We start from the raw sequence: 19,853 nt of genomic DNA, 5'->3' as shown, positions 1-19,853 counted from the left end.
CAGTGTGATAGTGTTTCCTGATGGAGCATTGACCATGGAGAACGAAGTTGACAGGCCCACTGTCAGCACCCTAAAGGGAGTAGGGTCGAATCTGGCAACACTCCCTGGTGAAGCACACCACCTCTTATGGGATGGAGTGATTGCAAACTTGAGGGCTCGTGAGAACTACACCCTCTAAGTGATTAGCGAGTAGTGGATTAACAATGAGTAGATGGCACTACAACATGACTTTACCATCGTCGTTGTGACCGAGGCGACTAACAAGAACAAGCATATAATGCAGTTCATCAAGGAGGCATTTCGAATGGTCCCAAAGTTGGCCATTCCTGAGGAGGAACCATTTGAGGTGCACGTTCACAAGCTGGCTATGAGGGTGCGTAATGCTCATACAGAAATGGTGAAGGTTCAGTTGGAGTTGAACCTACAGATCATAGAGTTACAGTTGAATGGCCAACCTTCAACTCTGCCAGAAGTAAAGGAGCAACGGGCGACCACTATCATAGAAGCAATAGTGGTGGTTGACAGTGCAGTAACAGACTGCACACAACTTTTTGAACAGTCATTCGAGGTCCTGACGAGCTTGTAGGAGGACCCCAATGTACAACGACTAGAGACAGAAGCACGCGAGCTACAGTAGCACTATGATGAGGTCAAAGGCATAGCGTGAGTCGTCATGCTCACATAGAGACTAGCGAAGATGCGGGAGGCCAAGTAGCTGAAGGAACAGGTGGATGCAGTGTTGAAGGCACGAATGAAGCCCTAGCTGGATGAGGCTTACGCAGTGACAACCTCTATTGAATGAAATCTTGCACCTCTGCAAGAAACTCAGTAAAAGCTTCAGGCCAATAGTTCAGGAGCAATGACCGAGCAGATAGTTGAAGACACGAAGCAGGTGGCCGCATAGTGCACTGCTAAGGTTGCAGTCATACGAGCCGAGCTGGAAGGTATTCTCACTAAGATCTTTGCGCCTGTCAAGTGACTCAAGGGTGAGTTATGATGTTTGTGTTGGGGGCCTGTTGGGAATGGGATCCCCCCAAGGGCAGTTTTGGGGCTAAAAGCACATGTTTTGGGTTGAATTTAGTAATAAAGTTGTAAATTCTCCGCAATTTGTGGTCGCAGAGCGTGAATGTGTCATGAGTCATAAAGGGTTTTCCACCCTTAATTTTGTAAAGTAAAATCAGTTGTAAATATCTACCCATGGTCCGCAGACCATAGGATTGTATAAAAAGAGCTAAGTAAGTAAGCTCTAAGTGGGGAGATAAGAGTCACAAGTTGTAGATGAAGTCTTGAGGATAAGGAGAAAAGTCTAAGTTTCGGGTCGTAGCATAGGAAGAGGCTCTGTAGCTGAGTGCATAGAGGCCTAGGGTAGAAGTCTGTAGCTGAGTGCACAGACCCATACATCTGTGTGCACAGGGCGGATAGATTCTGTAATCATCTGAAGATATCAATAAAGAGAAGCATTCTAAAAATTCTATGTCTTTGTTTCTTGTTAATGCATCTTAACATGTTGTGTATGAATCTCATTTACAGTGCTTATGTGATGCGTGAATGTATGTAATTACGCTGGATAATTGAACACAAATAAGGATATCTATTTACACAGTGCTAACTGTGATTTTTTAATAAGATAAGTAAGACACTTAAGCTAGTTTGGGAATCTACACGATACGCTGCCCTAGCAGCGCGAAAGCACCTGAACCGTAGGTTAGGGCTGTGCGAAGGCCGATCATACCCCTTAGTGAAGGTATTGAAGGGTGCAGTAAAGGGCTAGATAGACAGAGCCCTAGAACTCTATGACCTATGGAAGGTAGGAATAGAAGGAATAAACAGACATCACAACCATCTCGGGGTGCAGAAACTTGGTTCCAACATCCCCCCATACCTCTTTGGGTGAGACTTCTGTCTGCACTCCATGGGCTGATGCCGAAAGGGCCAGTAGTGTAGGGATTTATTTGGCTAACTAACATTGAACCTGGGTCAGGCCCCACCAAGCCAAAAACAAGTATCCGTTGTCAAGGATTGATGACTAGTTCGATCAACTGAAGGGAGTAGCAGTGTTCTTCAAGATTGATTTGAGATCAGGATATCATCAGGTACACATCAAAGAAGAGGACATGTACAAGATTTCTTTTCAGACCAGGTATGGGAATTATGAGTTTTTTGTAGTTCCTTTTGGTTTAACTAATGCTCCAACTACTTTCATGTGCTTGATGAATAATGTGTTGCGTCCTTATCTGGACAAGTTTGTGATTGTCTTCATTGATGACATATTGATATATTCTAAGAATGAGAGAGAAGATGCCAAACACTTAGCAACCTTATTGAGATTGCTAAGAGAGAATTAGAGATATGCCAAGCTTAGTAAATGCAGTTTATTTCAAACAAAGGTTCATTACTTGGTGCATGTGGTTTCCAAGGAAGATATAGTCGTGGATCCAGAAAATGTTAGGACTATCCTAGAATGGGAAGATCCTAGGAATGTGGATGATATCAAATCATAGCAGGTTACTATAGGAGGTTCATCAGGACCGTCTCATAGATTGCATATCCTATTACATTATTACAGAGCAAAGGAAAGAAATTTGAATGGACAGAGGAATGTGCAACTAGTTTTGAGAAATTGAAGCCATTGCTTACCAATGCTCTTGTTCTAAAGATTGTAGATCCAGATAAAGAATTTTTGGTATGTACAGATGCTTGAAAGAGAGGACTTGGTGGAGTTATGATGTAGGAAGGACAGGTAGTATGCTATGAATCAAGGAAACTAAATGAGCACGAGCGGAACTATGTGATGCCTGATCTTAAGTTGGCAACGATCATCCATGTGATTGAATATGTGGAGACAACGTCTTCTTGGCAGGAGGTTCATTTTGATGAGTGACCATAGTGGGCTGAGAAATTTGCTTCACCAAGCCAATTTGAATTCCTGGAAAGATATGTGGTTATCTACAATTAGAGAGTTTGATTTCGAGATCACATATATTAAGGGTAAAGAGAAAAGGGATGTAGATGCTCGTAGCAGAAGAATACAATTAAATCACATAACAGTTATGACTTCATATGAAAAGTATTTACAAGGTCATATTATGCAAGAAGGTAAACAGGATGACAGGTACCAACAACTTAAGCACAGGTTACAACAGGAGGCTACAGGTGAACAATATGTGGATTATCATATCACGACAGATGGTTTGGTCATATTTAGGGACAAGCTCTAGGTTCCGAAAGTGTAATGCCCCACTTAATCTTATCATGCAAATTTTATTAATGTTTACATTACCTGAAAATATTGAGAAATATTGGTGAATACCTTCATTTGGGAAACTGTAAATTTTATTTACTGATGTAAAATTTATTATTTCTATTATTCAAATTCTCAACTTGTCTTCTCAAAATCAATCTTGGATAGGATATGTTCTCCTTCCATTATTACCAATTTTATATTCATCTCACACTCCCAAATGTACTCTCACATTTACTTGGGAGAAGACATGGTCCTATCCAATTAATTACCCAATTTTATATTCATATCACATTCCCAAATGTACTCTCACAATTACTTGGGAGAAGACATGGTCCTCTCCAATTAATTACCCAATTTTATATTCATATCACATTCCCAAATGTACTCTCACATTTACTTGGGAGAAGACATGGTCCTCTCCAAATAATTACCAATTTATATATTCATCTCACATTCCCAAATGTACTCTCACATTTACTTGGGAGAAGACATGGTCCTCTCCAATTAATTACCCAATTTTATATTCATATCATATTCTCAAATGTACTCTCACATTTAATTGGGAGAAGAGATGGTCCTCTCCAATTAATTATCCAATTTTATATTCATATCACATTCCCAAATGTACTCTCACATTTACATGGGAGAAGACATGGTCCTCTCCAAATAATTACCAATTTATATATTCATCTCACATTCTCAAATGTACTCTCACATTTACTTGGGAGAAGACATGGTCCTATCCAATTAATTACCATATTTTATATTCATATCACATTCCCAAATGTACTCTCAGATTTACTTGGGAGAAGTGAATTCAACTGTAAGGATAAGGGAGAAGTTATGACATTAATGAGAGGTGGTTGAGGTGGAGAAGGGAGGAGGGGCATAAAAGGGGAAGGAGGAAGGGAGAAAGGGGGATGTTGGGTCTGGCTTTTGGTTTTGGTTGGCTGTGATTTTGAGGAATTGTTAGAGAGAGAGGAAGGGAGTATTGTTTATCTTGGTCTTGCAAACACATGCTACATCTGGTTGGACTTGGGCTTGGAGGGCTAGGGAACCTGTGGAGGTTTCCTGGCCTAGGAATTACTTCCTAGTTGGCTGGGAGGTAAATCTAGTCAGTAGTCAAGAGGAGTATTCCAGCAGGAGCAGCATCTCAAGGGCATCTCCACCAGGCCATCTGTAGAGGTATTCCTCTATGCATAGATTATTCATGTAAGTGATTGAAATGAAATGTTCACTATTAGAATTGCAGGGATTAGTATTTAAATGGTAAATTATCATTTTTTAAATGTCTTGTAGGAAAATAAATTATTGCCTCTTATTTCATTTAAATTTAGAGAATATATATCTGTTAGAAGACCCTAGGATGGGACCTTACACGTGGTATCAGAGCTTTGGTTCAAAATATGGACCCAAGACCCACTAGACATGAATCTCCAAAAAAAAAAATTCATAAAAGTATGTGGAACAGATTTCTCCATAAAACCATAAAATCACATAACTTTTAGTCAAATTATGCTTGAAGAAGTTAATAAATCGTAAATTTTTCCTTGAACAAAGCATGTGCATTAATGGCTTGGCCTAAATTTCAAAGGTCAACCAAGATAAAAAGGTGTTTTAGACTATGAGCGAGGAGGATGTAAATAAGAAGAAAATGCTTTTGTAACTTCAAAATGAAACTTAGCCAATCACAACATAGGAGTATTCTACTCAAGTGTCAGCAAGGAACTATGAAACTACCAATTCAAATTGTGTGCTTGGTACTGAAGTGAATATGTGTCCCTTACAGTGGACAACCAAGGACACCCATATCCTTCCACTTTTTCTGATTTTCACAATAACCTGAAAAGAAATATTGTTTGATGGTTAGAAAAAGAAGAAAATACTCTTTTATAGTAAGAATGGAAATAAACTCGAACTAGACAAAGTTGTTTAGAATCTTAGCATCAAGTGTTTCATGGAGGCAGCATAACTATTGTATGGTTTAAAAGGATTGAGTACCTATACAGATTGGAATCTAATAGCTGCTACAAGAAGTCCCATATGCTTCTACATTCATCCACGTTCTCTCCATTGTCATCTTCTTCTTCCTGCTCTCTGTTCCACGGTTCCTCGTATATATTTTGAACAATTTTATTTGGGTTTCTGTCGGTCATCTCAATAATGTCTAGAATCTTTCCCTTGATCCAAGGATCGAGTATTTCCTGATACAAATCTGTTGGTGAAAGACCCCGAATACTGACACATTCTTCTTTAAATGCCATGTCATTTGATGACATGATCAAGCCAAAGATAGATCTTGATAATTCTAGTGCATGTGCTTTCATCTACGTGTTTATAAGCCATCAAAAACCAATCATTTCTATAATAGCATTTTGTAAAGCCTGTCATTGAAGTTACGGTGGCCAATATAACAACTAATAAACATTTCAACTGGGTGAACTCTTTGAGATTATCAATTTAGTCAACCTTGAAAGATCATTCCTATGAGATATTTCAAGGTCATAAATATCGCTAGTATTAGAATTCTTAACATCATGAATATTGCCCTAGAACTTCCTTCTATTCCATCTACGAGTTGGTGTTCTTTGTCTTCTGTACGATAGTTTGTTCCATTCACTGGGCCATCATTGTTAATTGTTCCTTGTAAAATAGATCTATCAGATCCTTTACTACTTTGTTTTATATGGAATATAATAATTCCTTTACAAGAACATCATATACCAACAATAGCTCTCATCAGTGATGTTTTTCCACTTCCACTTGGACCCATTATCAGTAAGTGATCTCCTTTAGTGACCACCAATGACAAGTCTTCAATAAGAGTCATGGTGTACTGTGGTGTTTGTAATGTTAAATGTTCAATTTCCAAAAGTTTTGGACAAACTTCAAAAGTATCTGCTCCATTACATTCCGAAGCAGTTCCATAAAACTGATCAACCTTCAAGAAAGCTATCTTTGGTTTGGAGTCTTCTATCAATAGACTATTTCTTTGGTCCAAAATATCACTAAACTCACCCGATCAATGACAGCTGAGAAAGTACTGATACCCTGAAACTAGTGAGAAGTCACCCAAGACATGATTGAAAGCAGAGTAAGATTGATTAATCACTTCAAATTTGATTTTTCCAGAGAAATACATGGGAGCCACAACAGCCAAGCAGATTGTGCCAAGTGCTACACTAAGGAATAATTCATACAAGGGTACTCGATGAGTTGTGCTAAAATAATGACCACAGTAGATGATGACTAAGCAAGAGCAATCTTCATCTCACCACAACAAAATACAATACATATGACTATGGTAGAGCCATGTGCATTGCACCATGGCAAAATACCATTATAACCGCCTCAAATCCAATCTTATCAACCTCAATATTATATAGATCCATTGTCAATAGCCAACTAGACTGCTTGATAAGCTTAATCATGGAGGGACCCCTGTTTGGCTGACATTGATTTCGTGAATAATATGAACCCCAAAAACAATAAAAAGATTTCACCTAGAAAATTGAGTTGAAGTATATTGGAATTCCTACAGCAGTATAGGTCAGCAGGGTTACCTTGGGGCTTACATCAATAAACTAGTAATCAAAAATATTTGCCACACAGATGCGTATTAACGAAATGTAGCTCTCATCTGTTTGTTCCATCCCTTTCTGAAAACCGTGATACTTGCTGAGCTTTAGTTTGGCTGTCATGTTTTCGTTTATTTCTTCTCTTATTGAAAGACTTGCCATCTTTTCCTCGACATTTATCTGAATTATCTGGAAGATTATTGTCACCTACAACAGATGATGCATGTGATATAGGTGGTGGATCAGGCCATGGTGTGTTTTTTGCTGGAACCATGATCTCCAAAGGAGGGTCTATAACCCATCCACGAGGGAATTTACTGTCTGCACGAGCCTCCATACAAAGCACCACAGCAATACATTATGACCACATCTGTCAAGTGGCTCCACAAAGGAATCATCTTTCAACATAGACAAAGGGCTCTCCACCACCTGACCATCTGTAGTCCAATCATCCCAGTCTCGAACCCAAGTTGGTTTATCGCTATCCTTCCAAACCAGTCTTGCATTAAATGAAAAACCTACCCACTCAAGTCTCCTTGGCAATACAGTGACCGCATCACCAATAAATCTGGCACTTTTCTTAGCATATGGAATGTAATTAAAAATATTCCAACCAACTAAATGGCCAGAGGAATTTCAACTAGGTCCCTGCACAGGTACAGGAAGATTTTCTTCTCCCCCCCTCTCCTTCACGTCCAGTTTCTCATTTGCCTGCATCTGTAATATCTCTGAGGGACCATGATATGCAAGGATGCCAATTGGCAATGCACCCATCCATTTCACAGAGTGTATCTCATCAAAAAGCTCCAAATTATGAGTATTGTTGTCATCAGTGAACATGACAACACCATCCAGTTTTTTCTCCCTCACAACTCTAGTTTCATGCCAAATAAAAAATTAGCTTGAATAAATTATAGATTGCAAAAATCCTTTGATGTCTCCTAATTGAAGATGAATGGACTAAAAATAGATACCCCACATGATCAAGCTCATAAGGTGCTAGAAATGCAAGTCTACAATATCCAGGAACAATGATTTTTTTGGCTTACTGAAAAGACCCACTTCACCATGGGACACACCATCAGATCAACATATGATGAACAATTTGGATTTGGTTAAAGGTGACATAACACATCAAAAGCACAAACAAATTACATATAAAAGTATGAGTATGGAAAAAAAAAAAACACTGCCAAAGCTCACCAAGAATAACATGGAATTTAACAGCTAACCTGCATTTGATGTTTGGATCTTATTTCCTGGTAAATCTCTCTATGAATACCTATACTATATTATATAAGTCACTATGGCATATCACCCTAGCAATCAATATGACAGAAAGGTCATCGATTTGTCCTGAAACAAATAAAGGGCCAATTCCTTCCTATCACATAGCTAGATAACTTGAGATCAAATCAAATATATTGGCAAGCATTGTCAGCACCAGCACAAGTTCCACATTTTCACCAGCCTCCAGCTGCGGCTATAACAAGTCCAACCCTGTTTACAGCTTGCTCTTTGACCTCCCAAACTGTTAAGCCAATTGTCTAGCATAAGGAAAAATCCATCCACTAACAAATATTCTCCAAAAAGTGCTTCTAGTTGTGCCTCTTCAATTACATTAAAGCCCATGGTTCAGTTTGCATAGTTATAATTAAAGGACAACCCTACTTAAATTTTCCACAACAACATTGCATTTCTTATTATATGTTGAATAACAAAAGTGACAATCTGAAATAATGGGAACCAGTTGCCATGTCCATGTTATAATTTTTCTTGAGAATTTATATACCGTAGTGCTTGATGATATGGACAAAACAAATTCTTTATGCAGGAAATAATGCTCCCAATATAAGGTTTTTGAATGACAACATATATTTCTTTACCAGAAGTGTTATATTTTCTTTTGGTATCAATTTTGTTAAAATGTGCTACAAGCCTACATGTCTGAGTCTGACTTAATACTAGTCCAACTGCTACAAAAGAAGCATCATAGAACATCCAATGCTATATAAGTGGGGCATTACACATATGCAAGGGAGAATTCTTAGGCCCATCGAAATGTGTAATATGTTTGAGAAGCTCGACACCCCTAGACCAATTAATTATCCATCACCCCTTCAAACAATCAATTTCAGATGAATTCATCAAGAAATGGTTTAACATTCTTCCCAAGATAATATAGCAATAGTCTTCACAGGTGGCCTAAAGGAAACTTCAGGTAGAAAGTAAGGAACAAAGTGTGGGCAAGAATCCCGAACATGGTGGCTTGGAATAAATGATCAGAAAGAATTTCTATAAAATTTTGGAAAGGTAAATCATTAAAAAACAAAAAAAAACAAATCATTATTGTATATCCAAGATAAGATCTTTACGAATATTGTTGGGTATATCAAGAAGGTTGATAGAAAAATATTTAAAGAAGGTTACCAGAATAAGATTGAAAGGGTATTATATAAGATCCGATAATTTAATAACATCCAACCAGAACAGGTCAAAATGACTACTAGGTATATGAGAAATGATACATAGCCAGAATGAGAATGAAAATGCAATTCCTATAAAAGCATATGTAACGTCTAAAGTATTAAAAACCACACACTTGGTAATAAAAGTCCCAAAACACAATCAGATAATTAAAATTATTAATAAAATAACCATTGATAGAGCTTCAAGAGGCAATTCTGATAGAATTAGTATAGGAGAAACTGCCAACAAACTTGTGGGAATAATGACCCTTAGCAAATTTTTGATTCCACTGAAGGATTAGACCATTATCCAACTAATAATTATAGGAGATTTTGTGTTAATTATAGACAAAGTCGAGAAGTTGAGTTCAAAGAAGATGGGGATATACTCAGTATCTACTAGCACCTGGCTCCCCCTCACAAGGAAATCTCGCTAGATTGTGTGGACTATAAATTAAATTAGATAATCGTATCTCTAAATTTAACTAGAGGAAGACAAAAGCGATCGATTTCTATTTTTTGATAATACTTCGTATAGAAACAACACTGAAAAATCTACATCAAACTCTGCACTTTTGTCCATGAACGACCAAACACCTACCTCAGTTATCTTACAAACAGAATAATGTCCTTCATCAACAAGAAGAAGGAAGATAAATATCTCCATTCCAATTCCAACCAACATTAAACACCCAAACCGACCCATTATCACCAAAACCACTATAGTTCTCCCAAAATATTTTATGTTGCATCCTGTTGATTCCATAGCTACTGCAATATTCACCCAGGAAAATATTTAATGCATTACTACACGAGGCATATTGTTTTCCCTTTTTGGGTAGCTAAATACCTTTTTCGAGTGTTACTTCATCTAAACGTTGACATTTGGTGCAGTCTGTTAAGGCTGCAGCTATGCCAAAAATGTTAATAAATATTTTCTAAATATCTAATTATCAAATAAAACTTCTTAACTCTGCTTTACTTTCTAGAACATGCCATTCAAGTATGGCCTTGATCTTCTTTGATCCATGCTCAAGGTATCTACTGAAATTGAATTTCAAGGTACTAAAGGTTCGTCTTTTCTTTGCAAGACTCTCTCTTTTCAAGATTGATTATGAATTTTTTTTTTATATACAAGTGTTCTAAATATTAATTCATGTTTATCCTAACAATTATTATGATGAAAAAAAAATACACATATATATACCTAGTTTATTGTTCTTATAAATGAACTGAGGGTGTTTATTAACACAAACAATGTGACCAACTATTCATACAAACCATTCTTGGTTTTGAATCCCATATTTCACTCATCTCCTTCTCGAATTCAGATTCGGTAATATCCACTCCTCGGATTTTGATCTCTTTCGAGTAAAAAGCAAGGGCATAAACAAAACAAAAAAACAAGAGACCATGATCAAGGTTGAATTACATTGACTTTTAACACAATCTAATTATGCTTATTGAGAAGCTATAAGAGATTGAAAATGCATGAGTTTGAATATCTGATATTCTCGTCACCTTGAGGACTAACATAAATAAGTAAACAAAATATAGGTTTGACAAATATGCATTTGTCTTTACTGTTATGGATATCATGGTTTATAATTTTGATGAGCATTGATTAGAGATTAATATGCATCAGTTTAAATGTCAAATATTATCATTGCATAGAAGACTAATATAAGTATGTGGATTGAAACCTATGGATCATAAAAACTATTACCATGAATGGGATGAGTACTTAAAAGGTTTACAAAATGCACATATGCTTTCTTCTTGGACTTGGTTGCCTATTTTTGGTTGATGTAACAGTCCGAAGAGCACCTGGTAGGTGTGTGCAACTGTTTTATTTTGTTTACAACTTCAGTTTGGACAATGTGGTTGTCAAGTAAGCATATTTTGGCCAGATGAGGCAACTCACACATGTTGTCATCCATGGAAAATTTGCAACTAATTGTGGCATTCTGAGTTCTAATTCATGGTTATAAATATGCAAAGAATGGCCATGACTATAAATGAGTGCTATAATTATATATTGGGCCTGTTACTAGTTCAGATTCCTTCTGCTACTTATTTCTTTTCTTATAAATAAATCGGCCTTGCTCTCAACTTGAAGGCAAGAGTGAGGTTGTTGGTACTAGGCCAACCTACAGAGTCACCAACTGTACATGTCTTTCCAATAACATTAGCATCCAATTTCCCCAAGACCTCTATTCATCACGTATCTATATCTATTTTGTTGTTATATATATGCATGGATGAGAACTAACCCGCAGATTGGAAAGAACTATATGATAGCCAAGATCTACTCTTCCATTGAGGGAAGGTCGAGACATCTCATGGGAAGGTATAATGTACATTGTTCTATTACATTTGGTATCTACTTGATATGCACTCTTATGAAACGAGTAAAATGCAAATGACAAGTGGCAAGACGACTTGACTAGATTATTCGATGACAAGTCCAACCAGCACTCTAGTGTGGTCCGTATTAGGGCGTGGACCTTAGATGTGAGGAGGGGTGGAGGCATTTCCCACCGTGTAACCTCCAAACCTAGAATCGTGGGAGGGCAGTGGTGGACACGCTCCCCTCAATGTGTGATGATGATTGCTAGTTGCCTGCTGGGGAAGTTAGGTCGATATAATCGACGCTTCCACCATGTTTGTTTTATCAGTGGTTATATTGGTATAGCCGATGCCATCGTATATAGCAGCAAAGGACAGATAGGGTGGGAATGGAAGTAGTTCAGGATGGATAGGAGGATATAGATCAGTTGGAGACTCTTGATGAGAATAAATGACATTATCTGGGTTATCAAATTTTACTACTATAACTCTCTCTATTTTTTTATGCCTTCAAACTCCTATAACTGATGTAAAATTTATTACTTCTATTATTCAAATTCCCAACTTGTCTTCTCAAAATTAATCTTGGATAGGATATGGTATCCTTCCATTATTACTAATTTTATATTTATCTCACATTCCCAAATGTACTCTAATGTTTACTTGGGAGAAGACATGGTCCTCTCCAATTAATTACCCAATTGTATATTTATATCACATTCTCAAATGTACTCTCACATTTACTTGGGAGAAGGCATGGCCCTTTCCAATTAATTACCCAGTTTTATATTCATATCACATTCCCAAATGTACTCTCACATTTACTTGGGAGAAGACATGGTCCTCTCCAAAAATTTACCAATTTATATATTCATCTCACATTCTCAAATGTACTCTCACATTTACTTGGGAGAAGACATGGTCCTCTCCAATTAATTACCCAATTTTATATTCATATCACATTCCCAAATGTACTCTCACATTTACTTGGGAGAAGACATGGTCCTCTCCAAATAATTACCAATTTATATATTCATCTCACATTCCCAAATGTACTCTCACATTTACTTGGGAGAAGACATGGTCCTCTCCAATTAATTACCCAATTTTATATTCATATCACATTCCCAAATGTACTCTCAGATTTACTTGGGAGAAGGGAAGTCAACTGTAAGGATGAGGGAGAAGTTATGACATTAATGAGAGGTGGTTGAGGTGAAGAATGGAGGAGGGGCATAAAAGGGGAAGGAGGAAGGGAGAAAGGGGGATGTTGGGTCTGGCTTTTGGTTTTGGTTGGCTGTGATTTTGAGGAATTGTTAGAGAGAGAGGAAGGGAGTATTGTTTATCTTGGTCTTGGACACACACACTACATCTGGTTGGACTTGGGCTCGGAGGGCTAGGGAACCTATGGAGGTTTCTTGGGCTAGGAATTACTTCCTGGTTGGTTGGGAGATAAATCCAATCGGTAATCAAGAGGATCATTCCAGCAGGGGTAGCAGCTCAAGGGCATCTCCACCGGGCCATTGGTACAGGTATTCCTCTATGCATAGATTACTCATGTAAGTGATTGAAATGAAATGTTCACTATTAAAATTGTAGGGATTAGTATTTAAATGGTAAATTATCATCGTTTAAATGTCTTGTAAGAAAATAAATTATTGCCTCTTATTGCATTTAAATTTAGAGAATATAGATCTGTTAGAAGACCCTAGGATGGGACCTTACAGGAAGAAAGTGAGCTTAAGAAGATTATCTTGCAGGAATTTCATGGCAAGCCATATTCAGTTGTAGATTTTTAATGTAGATTCAACAGCTTATGTGATATGCTAAAACACAAGACAAGAATCTACTTTACTCTCAAATCAGAAACCAAAATTGATCGATGAAAACAATGAGTAGAAAAGGAATAATTTAAATCGCACATAACATAATACTTCTCTAGGGAAATAAATTGCTCAAAACCTTGACTATCTATATTGCATTAACCAAAAGATCTGAGAAAAAAATACAATGTTTTTTCAACCCGATCAATTCCTGCACAAGTACAATCTATCTCTCTGCTTCACAAACCATCTCAAGCCAACACGTAGCCAAATTTGTTTGCTACCAAGCCCCTACTTCCTTACGCAATTCCTAAGAGAATTATCCCATATTTAATTGATAAAATCTCTCTCCATAACTATGCAATCCATCCATAGGCCCTCAACTGATTGCATGCACCATTTGTACAAGTCATAAAATACAATTGATAGTACATTGTCCTTGAACTCTAATCTCAACTGGGTTTGTTGGCTTAGTGGGGCCTGACCCAGGTTCAGAGTTAGTTAGCCAAACAAATCCTAGTACTACTGGCCCTTTCACCAACATTCCGCGGAGCGTGGACTGAGGTCTCACCTAAAGTAGTATGGAAGGGTGCTAGAACCAGGTTTTCACACCCTGGCGATGTCTGATGAGTTCAACTGGTCTGCGGTGTGACCTTGTGCGTAGGTTGCTTCGCGCACTTTCCCGCACCTCACAACCTGATATACTGTTTTCCTGCAGCCCTACCCAGGGGCTGAACGTCATGCTCTGCGTTATTACCCATGACCTTACTGGTATTCCAATGTTAGTTGATTATCTTAACCTACTTGCATGCTTTAAGTTATACTTAACAACATAAACCATTCATACACGTGCACGCAGTAAATAAACAGTATATTTGCAAACTATATCAAACATGCATTAGCCCAAGAACAGATACACAGAATTTTGATAAAAATTCTCTTTATTAATTCCTTCCTCGATTACAGACTCGACTCGCCCTGTGCACTCAGCTACAGGGGTTCGCGCACTCAACTGCGGACTACTAGGCCTCTACGCATTTAGCTGCAGATCCTTCTCCTACTCTACAACACAAAGACACACTTTACACTTTGACTCAGTCACTTAGACTTGTTTTTACTTCTTCTCTATTCTCTATCTCTACTTAGAACCTCGCTCTATTTATACAATCCCTTGGTCCGCGGACCATGGGTAGATCAATCTATCTGACATTACATTACAAAACTAGGGTGGACAACCTTATGACTCTATCATACTTTCGTGCCCCGCACCTGCAATTTGCGGAGCTTTACAACAAGATTCGGTCAAAACTTGGGATTTGAGCCCCAAAACATGCTTTGGGGGGATTCCATGCCCAACAGGCCCCCAACACAAACATCGTGACTTGCCTTCGATTCACTCTATCAGTGTGGCAATCTTTGCACGGAGTCCCTCCAACTGTTCTCGAACTGCGCGGAGGTTAGTATCACAGTGAACTACTACTTGCTGGATCTACTGCATACATTTTTCTAAGACTTTTATGTCGGGAGTGCTTCTCTGCATCAATGTGTGCATCCCATGTATGTGTGCAAGCTTGCCTTTGATGTCTACCGTGATGGTGAAGGCCTCATCGATCTAAGGCTAGACACGTGCTTTTAGGACTGCTTCCTTATGTCGTGTTGTGTCCACCTACTCCATCAGTGCTTTAGCTTCCTGCACCCATGCAAGCCTCTGGGTGAGGACCACTATCTACGCAGTTCATCAGATACTGTCATACTGCTGTTGCAGTTCTCATGCCTCTATCCCTAAGCACTAGATGTTGGGGTCCTCCTGTAGAGTTGTGAGGACCTCAAGTGATTCTTCCAACATGCTGGTGTAGTCTTCAACTGCACTTTCGATTTCCTCCAATCCCATTGTGATAGCGCTAGCATGCTATTCTCGAATTTCTGGGGGAGTGGATGGTTGTGCCTTTAACTGCAGTTCAGCGATTTGAAGGTTTTACTCCAGCTAAACCTTTTTCATTTCCTCCCTGGCCTCATGGACCCTTGCTGCTAACCTATGGATTCACGCCTCCGTTGGTATATCTGTTGGGATGACCAGCTCCGGGACGATTTGGAAAGCATCATCTATCACCTGCACCAACTGTTGATTTTGTGACACGAATTCATCACACTACAAGCTTAGTTGTTCCATATTTATCTTCTGCTCACTAAGGACTTGGAGTGCGCAACTCTCCTTAGCTCGCAGCTCTGCAGTTATCCCATCCTACAACACATATAATGTCTCGCATGGAAGGGTAGCTAGATTAACACCAAGACCTTTCAGCATGCTAACCGAAGGCCTGTCAGCCTCATTTGATGTCACTAGTGCCCTTTCCGGCAACACTATTGTATTCATCATCCGCACACGCAACATCTACTCTACTGCCATGGATCCAACTGAGAGGTTGGTTGAAAGGGTACCAACCTAAGGGGGCACGCTTATAATTCCTGCAACTGCGCTCTGAGGGGCCCAACACAATCTGGTTCTCCTACATGAAATCTTGAAGAGCCTCATTGGTGACATCGTGCACCATCTCGCCAATGTCATGCAGATCACCCTCGGTTAGGGTGATCACGTCAATGGACACTTTTGAGGCCTTGATCTTCTTCAAAGACCCTACCTTCTCTGTTGTGTGTTGGTGCTTCAGCTGCATTGACGCGGTTCATGGGTCCGTGCCTCCTTCTTTTGTTTTTGCTTCCTTTGCTTCCTTCCCCTATGAAGGCATTGTTTGGCCTTCGCCCACCTTCGCGGTTGCTTCCTGTGTTGCTGCTACTACTATGGCCTTTTCCTACTCAGCTGCTTTCTGTGCTATGTCCCGCACTTCTGCAACTACTGTTTCCTTCCTTCATTTTTTAGCCAAATGTGTGATGCGTAGCTAAGCATATTCTTTCTTCTTTTGCCTGCCAACCTCTCGATTTCTGCAATGTCTGGGGCGCGCCATTCTGACGGCCATGCCTCCAAGACATTGAAAATGTTGTCGTTGATGGCTACAAAGGGTAACTTTCTCCACTTCTTCATTGGGTCCTTGCACACCTTGATATATAAGTTATGCATGTCTGCCTTAAATTCTGCAAAACTCTGCAGACTGTTGTAAACCATAGGTGACAACCGCGGCTTACGATTGATCCAAATTCGGATGTTCATCTCCATGAGCACCGAGAAGATATTACTGTCGCATATCCTCTTAGCATCCTTCATGGCCTAGAGAAAAGTGTACTTCACAGCCTTCAGTAAATCTTTGTCAATTATGGGGAATTGACTATCCTCTGGCAATTCCCTAGCTACAAGCACTATGGACAGCAACAACCATGCATAGTGGAATGTTTTGCCCTATTCTTGGGCTTCGCAGCAATTCTCTAAAAATTACTTGCAGAGGAATTTTTACTATTTAAATTGGACCCCCTCCATGCACTGCTCGGCTAGTGTGACCACCGGCGCAGGTACCTCATCTACGCGGCACTTGCACACAACTTTTCCTGTGAGGATTTGGGTTGCCACGCGTACTACTTTGTCCTTGATGCTAGAGATGGCATAGCCCCACTTCTTCTTTTCCAGCTTGTACGTCTTCTTCTTTTCCAGCTTGTAAGTCTTCTTCATGGCCTCTACGATGGCCAAATCACTGCCCTTCCTGTCCGATATGGCTGTAGGGCCCTCTCCTTTGTATGGAAGCCGGGAGACACAATGAATCAATTCTTCCGTGATGGGGATGGGCTCCTCTAGCCATAAACACCCATCATGCACCAGGCAGAGTAACTATCTGATGAAAAAAATGGTTATTGGGGTGCGGTGGAAATGCAACACCCAGAGTAGGTTCAGTAGCTCGGCCTTTTCCACTTCGCGCAACCACTTCTATGGCTCTAATGTTGTCACCATCCCTGTGGTGTTCTGCTTCATGAGGTTTCTGGTCTCAAGGTGGGGGAACTTCTCATGGTCAGCGAGGTCCCATTCTTCGAATTTCATGCTCGGCACGTAGCCCCGGTGCATGCCTTTAAACATAATTCCATCTGGGAGGAGCGGGGTCTGGAGCAAGCTCTTGGTCTCGTCCAGATCCTTAGGCACTTTGGCCTTCCCTTTTCGCAAGGGGACACAGGCGGGTAGTTTTGTCGCAGAGTGCATAGGCTGAGTATCCACCTCCATGGCTTCATCTTCTTCTTCTATAATGATAAGCTCCTGCAGATCTTCTTCTTCTTCTTATGTTTCTATAGTGATAGCATTCCCCTTCTCCTCCATCGACAGTTTGTTGCGCAACAGATTCCACGGGGACACACGTACGGGAGCCATTGCTCATTTTTCTTTCTTAGGTATTGGCGTGTGCAGTGATTTTGGGATTTCTGCCACAATCCCAGTACCTCTTGGAACATCCCCCACGGTTAGGGCCTGCGTGGCCTCCTCGGCGGTCATCTCTATTATGTCCATAAGATCCTGAGTAGTTGCCATCGTACACATCCGGAAATCTAGCACTCGCGAACTCAGGGACTCAATCAATGCTCGGCTCACAACACTCAGGGTTGTGCTCAATCTCTTAATTCACAAATGACCAAGTGTTGTTTCTTGGGCAGCCCTTTGTATTTTATAGTGCTTTTTGAATTCGAATTCGACCGTTCCCCCCAGTTTTGGTTCATTAATGCTTTCTTGGCAACAGATTTTCCCAAATCTTGCCCATAAACCGTGTCTTAAATGCCTGTCACCTGCTCCATTTGGTATCAATTCGAGCATCCCATCATGAATAGTGACTTCAATGGTCACTTTTTGACCAACCCGCATGGCAGTGCAACCCCCCTTGCGTGGTCGCGGACCTTGCGACTTTTTGCTTCTATGCACAGCTCCAGCCTCGCACAAGTTTTGGGTAGAGTAGTTTATAGTCTCGTGCTTCCTTTCAACTTCTTGGAGCACTAAGACTGTATTTCCTTCGGCTAGTCAGGTGGCCACACCACCTATGTAGAGTTCCATCCTGTCCTTCGTCATGGTTCCTGGAGAATCCCCACCTTTTATTGTTACGGTCAGCATCACGCACTTCACCATTTGCAATGCGCTACCCTGGTCACCATGCATCCTAGTTTTTTTGGCGAGAAAATATTCCTTTATCTCGTCCTCCAGCTTCCTGACTTCCGCGTCCACCAGCGCTCTTTTCTTTCTTAACCATACCCTTTCTTCTTCATGTTCTTGGAGTTTAAGGTTTCCCTATTGGATTTCAGCTTCCAAGGTTCCATGAACCGTCATCCCTACCAATGCTAGATTAGGCTTTTCAAGTACTAGAGGGCTTACAGTGTTCATCTCATATTCCAGCCCTGGTGATGCCTGTGTGGTTAGGTTCTTGCACATGGTCCTATACGCCCATAGAACCGCTAGTACGCGCAAGTCCTAGTCAATTTGTTTCACATTGTGGACCCTGTTCAGTACTTCGCATACTTTGTCAAAGGTTTCCACATGGATAACCTTCTACACACTCAGTCTTATCATACCTCCTGGTCCCAAATGGAGGGGTTGTTTGCACCTTTATCTTGCCTGCTCCTGCTTGCCGATCGTGTTTCCTACTATGCAGATGGTGTGCCTTCATGCAGGTTGTGCACCATATGCCTATATCCATCTAGAAAGGTGGGCGCGCGGGCCATTTTTTCTAGCATACTTGGCTTTTTCTGCATCTGAGGTTTCCCAAATCATAGATGCATCAACCTTTTGCATTCACTCCAGTCCTCAAAATTCTGCTAGTGCATACCCCACCACCTTGCGGGCGTAGCGTGCAATACCCATTTCAAAGCATCGAACCGTTGTTGTTCTAAAACTTCTTTTTCAATTTTATTCAGGAACTCCTCTACCTCGCTTAACCCATCATACGAAGGCAGGTCTCTTGTTTCCATTGCTACGCAGCGTAGTGACCTTATCATCATGTTACAGTTGAGCGTGGTTACCTCGTGTAGCCAGTTTTGTTATCATTCTATTTCCTCGTCTAAATCTGAGGTTCAGGAGCTTTCGCGCTCCAACAAGAGTCCACCATGCACTGTTAGATTCACCCAGTCCTAATCCCATGCAATTATCTTGTAGATGCAATCCATATTGTCATCGCTATCATTGTCATGCACTGGCTCTGTGTAGCGCAATCCTTCTGCAAGATCTAACGGTACCACTACGGGTAGTGACTTTCTCAAAAATCATCTTGCGCTTCTTTAGATTTATCACTCCATTCATGTTAGTAGCCCAATCTATTCCCAGTAGCGTGGGATAGGGATTGTTGTCATCAATAATCTCTATCACTTCGAAATATTCAAGCGCACTCGCACCTTCGATATCTATTGTTATTCCCTGCAATCTTCCCATAGGTAGGATCTTTTGTGGGTTCACCATTCGTAATTGAATAGGAGACCATTGCAGTGC

The 19,853-nt window shown here is 40.1% G+C and overlaps 1 pseudogene; it reads right to left on the bottom strand.

Moving 5' to 3' along the window:
* Positions 1-6,880: 6,880 nt before the first annotated feature.
* On the bottom strand, positions 6,881-17,918 carry LOC149253560 (beta-1,4-xylosyltransferase IRX14 pseudogene; annotated as a pseudogene).
* Positions 17,919-19,853: the final 1,935 nt, after the last annotated feature.

The sequence above is a fragment of the Pinus tabuliformis genome, chromosome 7, assembly GCF_031772625.1.
Source record: "Pinus tabuliformis cultivar Carrire ecotype Pingquan chromosome 7, CPIR1, whole genome shotgun sequence".
Lineage (NCBI taxonomy): Eukaryota > Viridiplantae > Streptophyta > Pinopsida > Pinales > Pinaceae > Pinus > Pinus tabuliformis.
The sequence above is the reverse complement of the archived record's forward strand: the minus strand, read 5'-3'. Positions and strand labels throughout refer to the sequence as shown.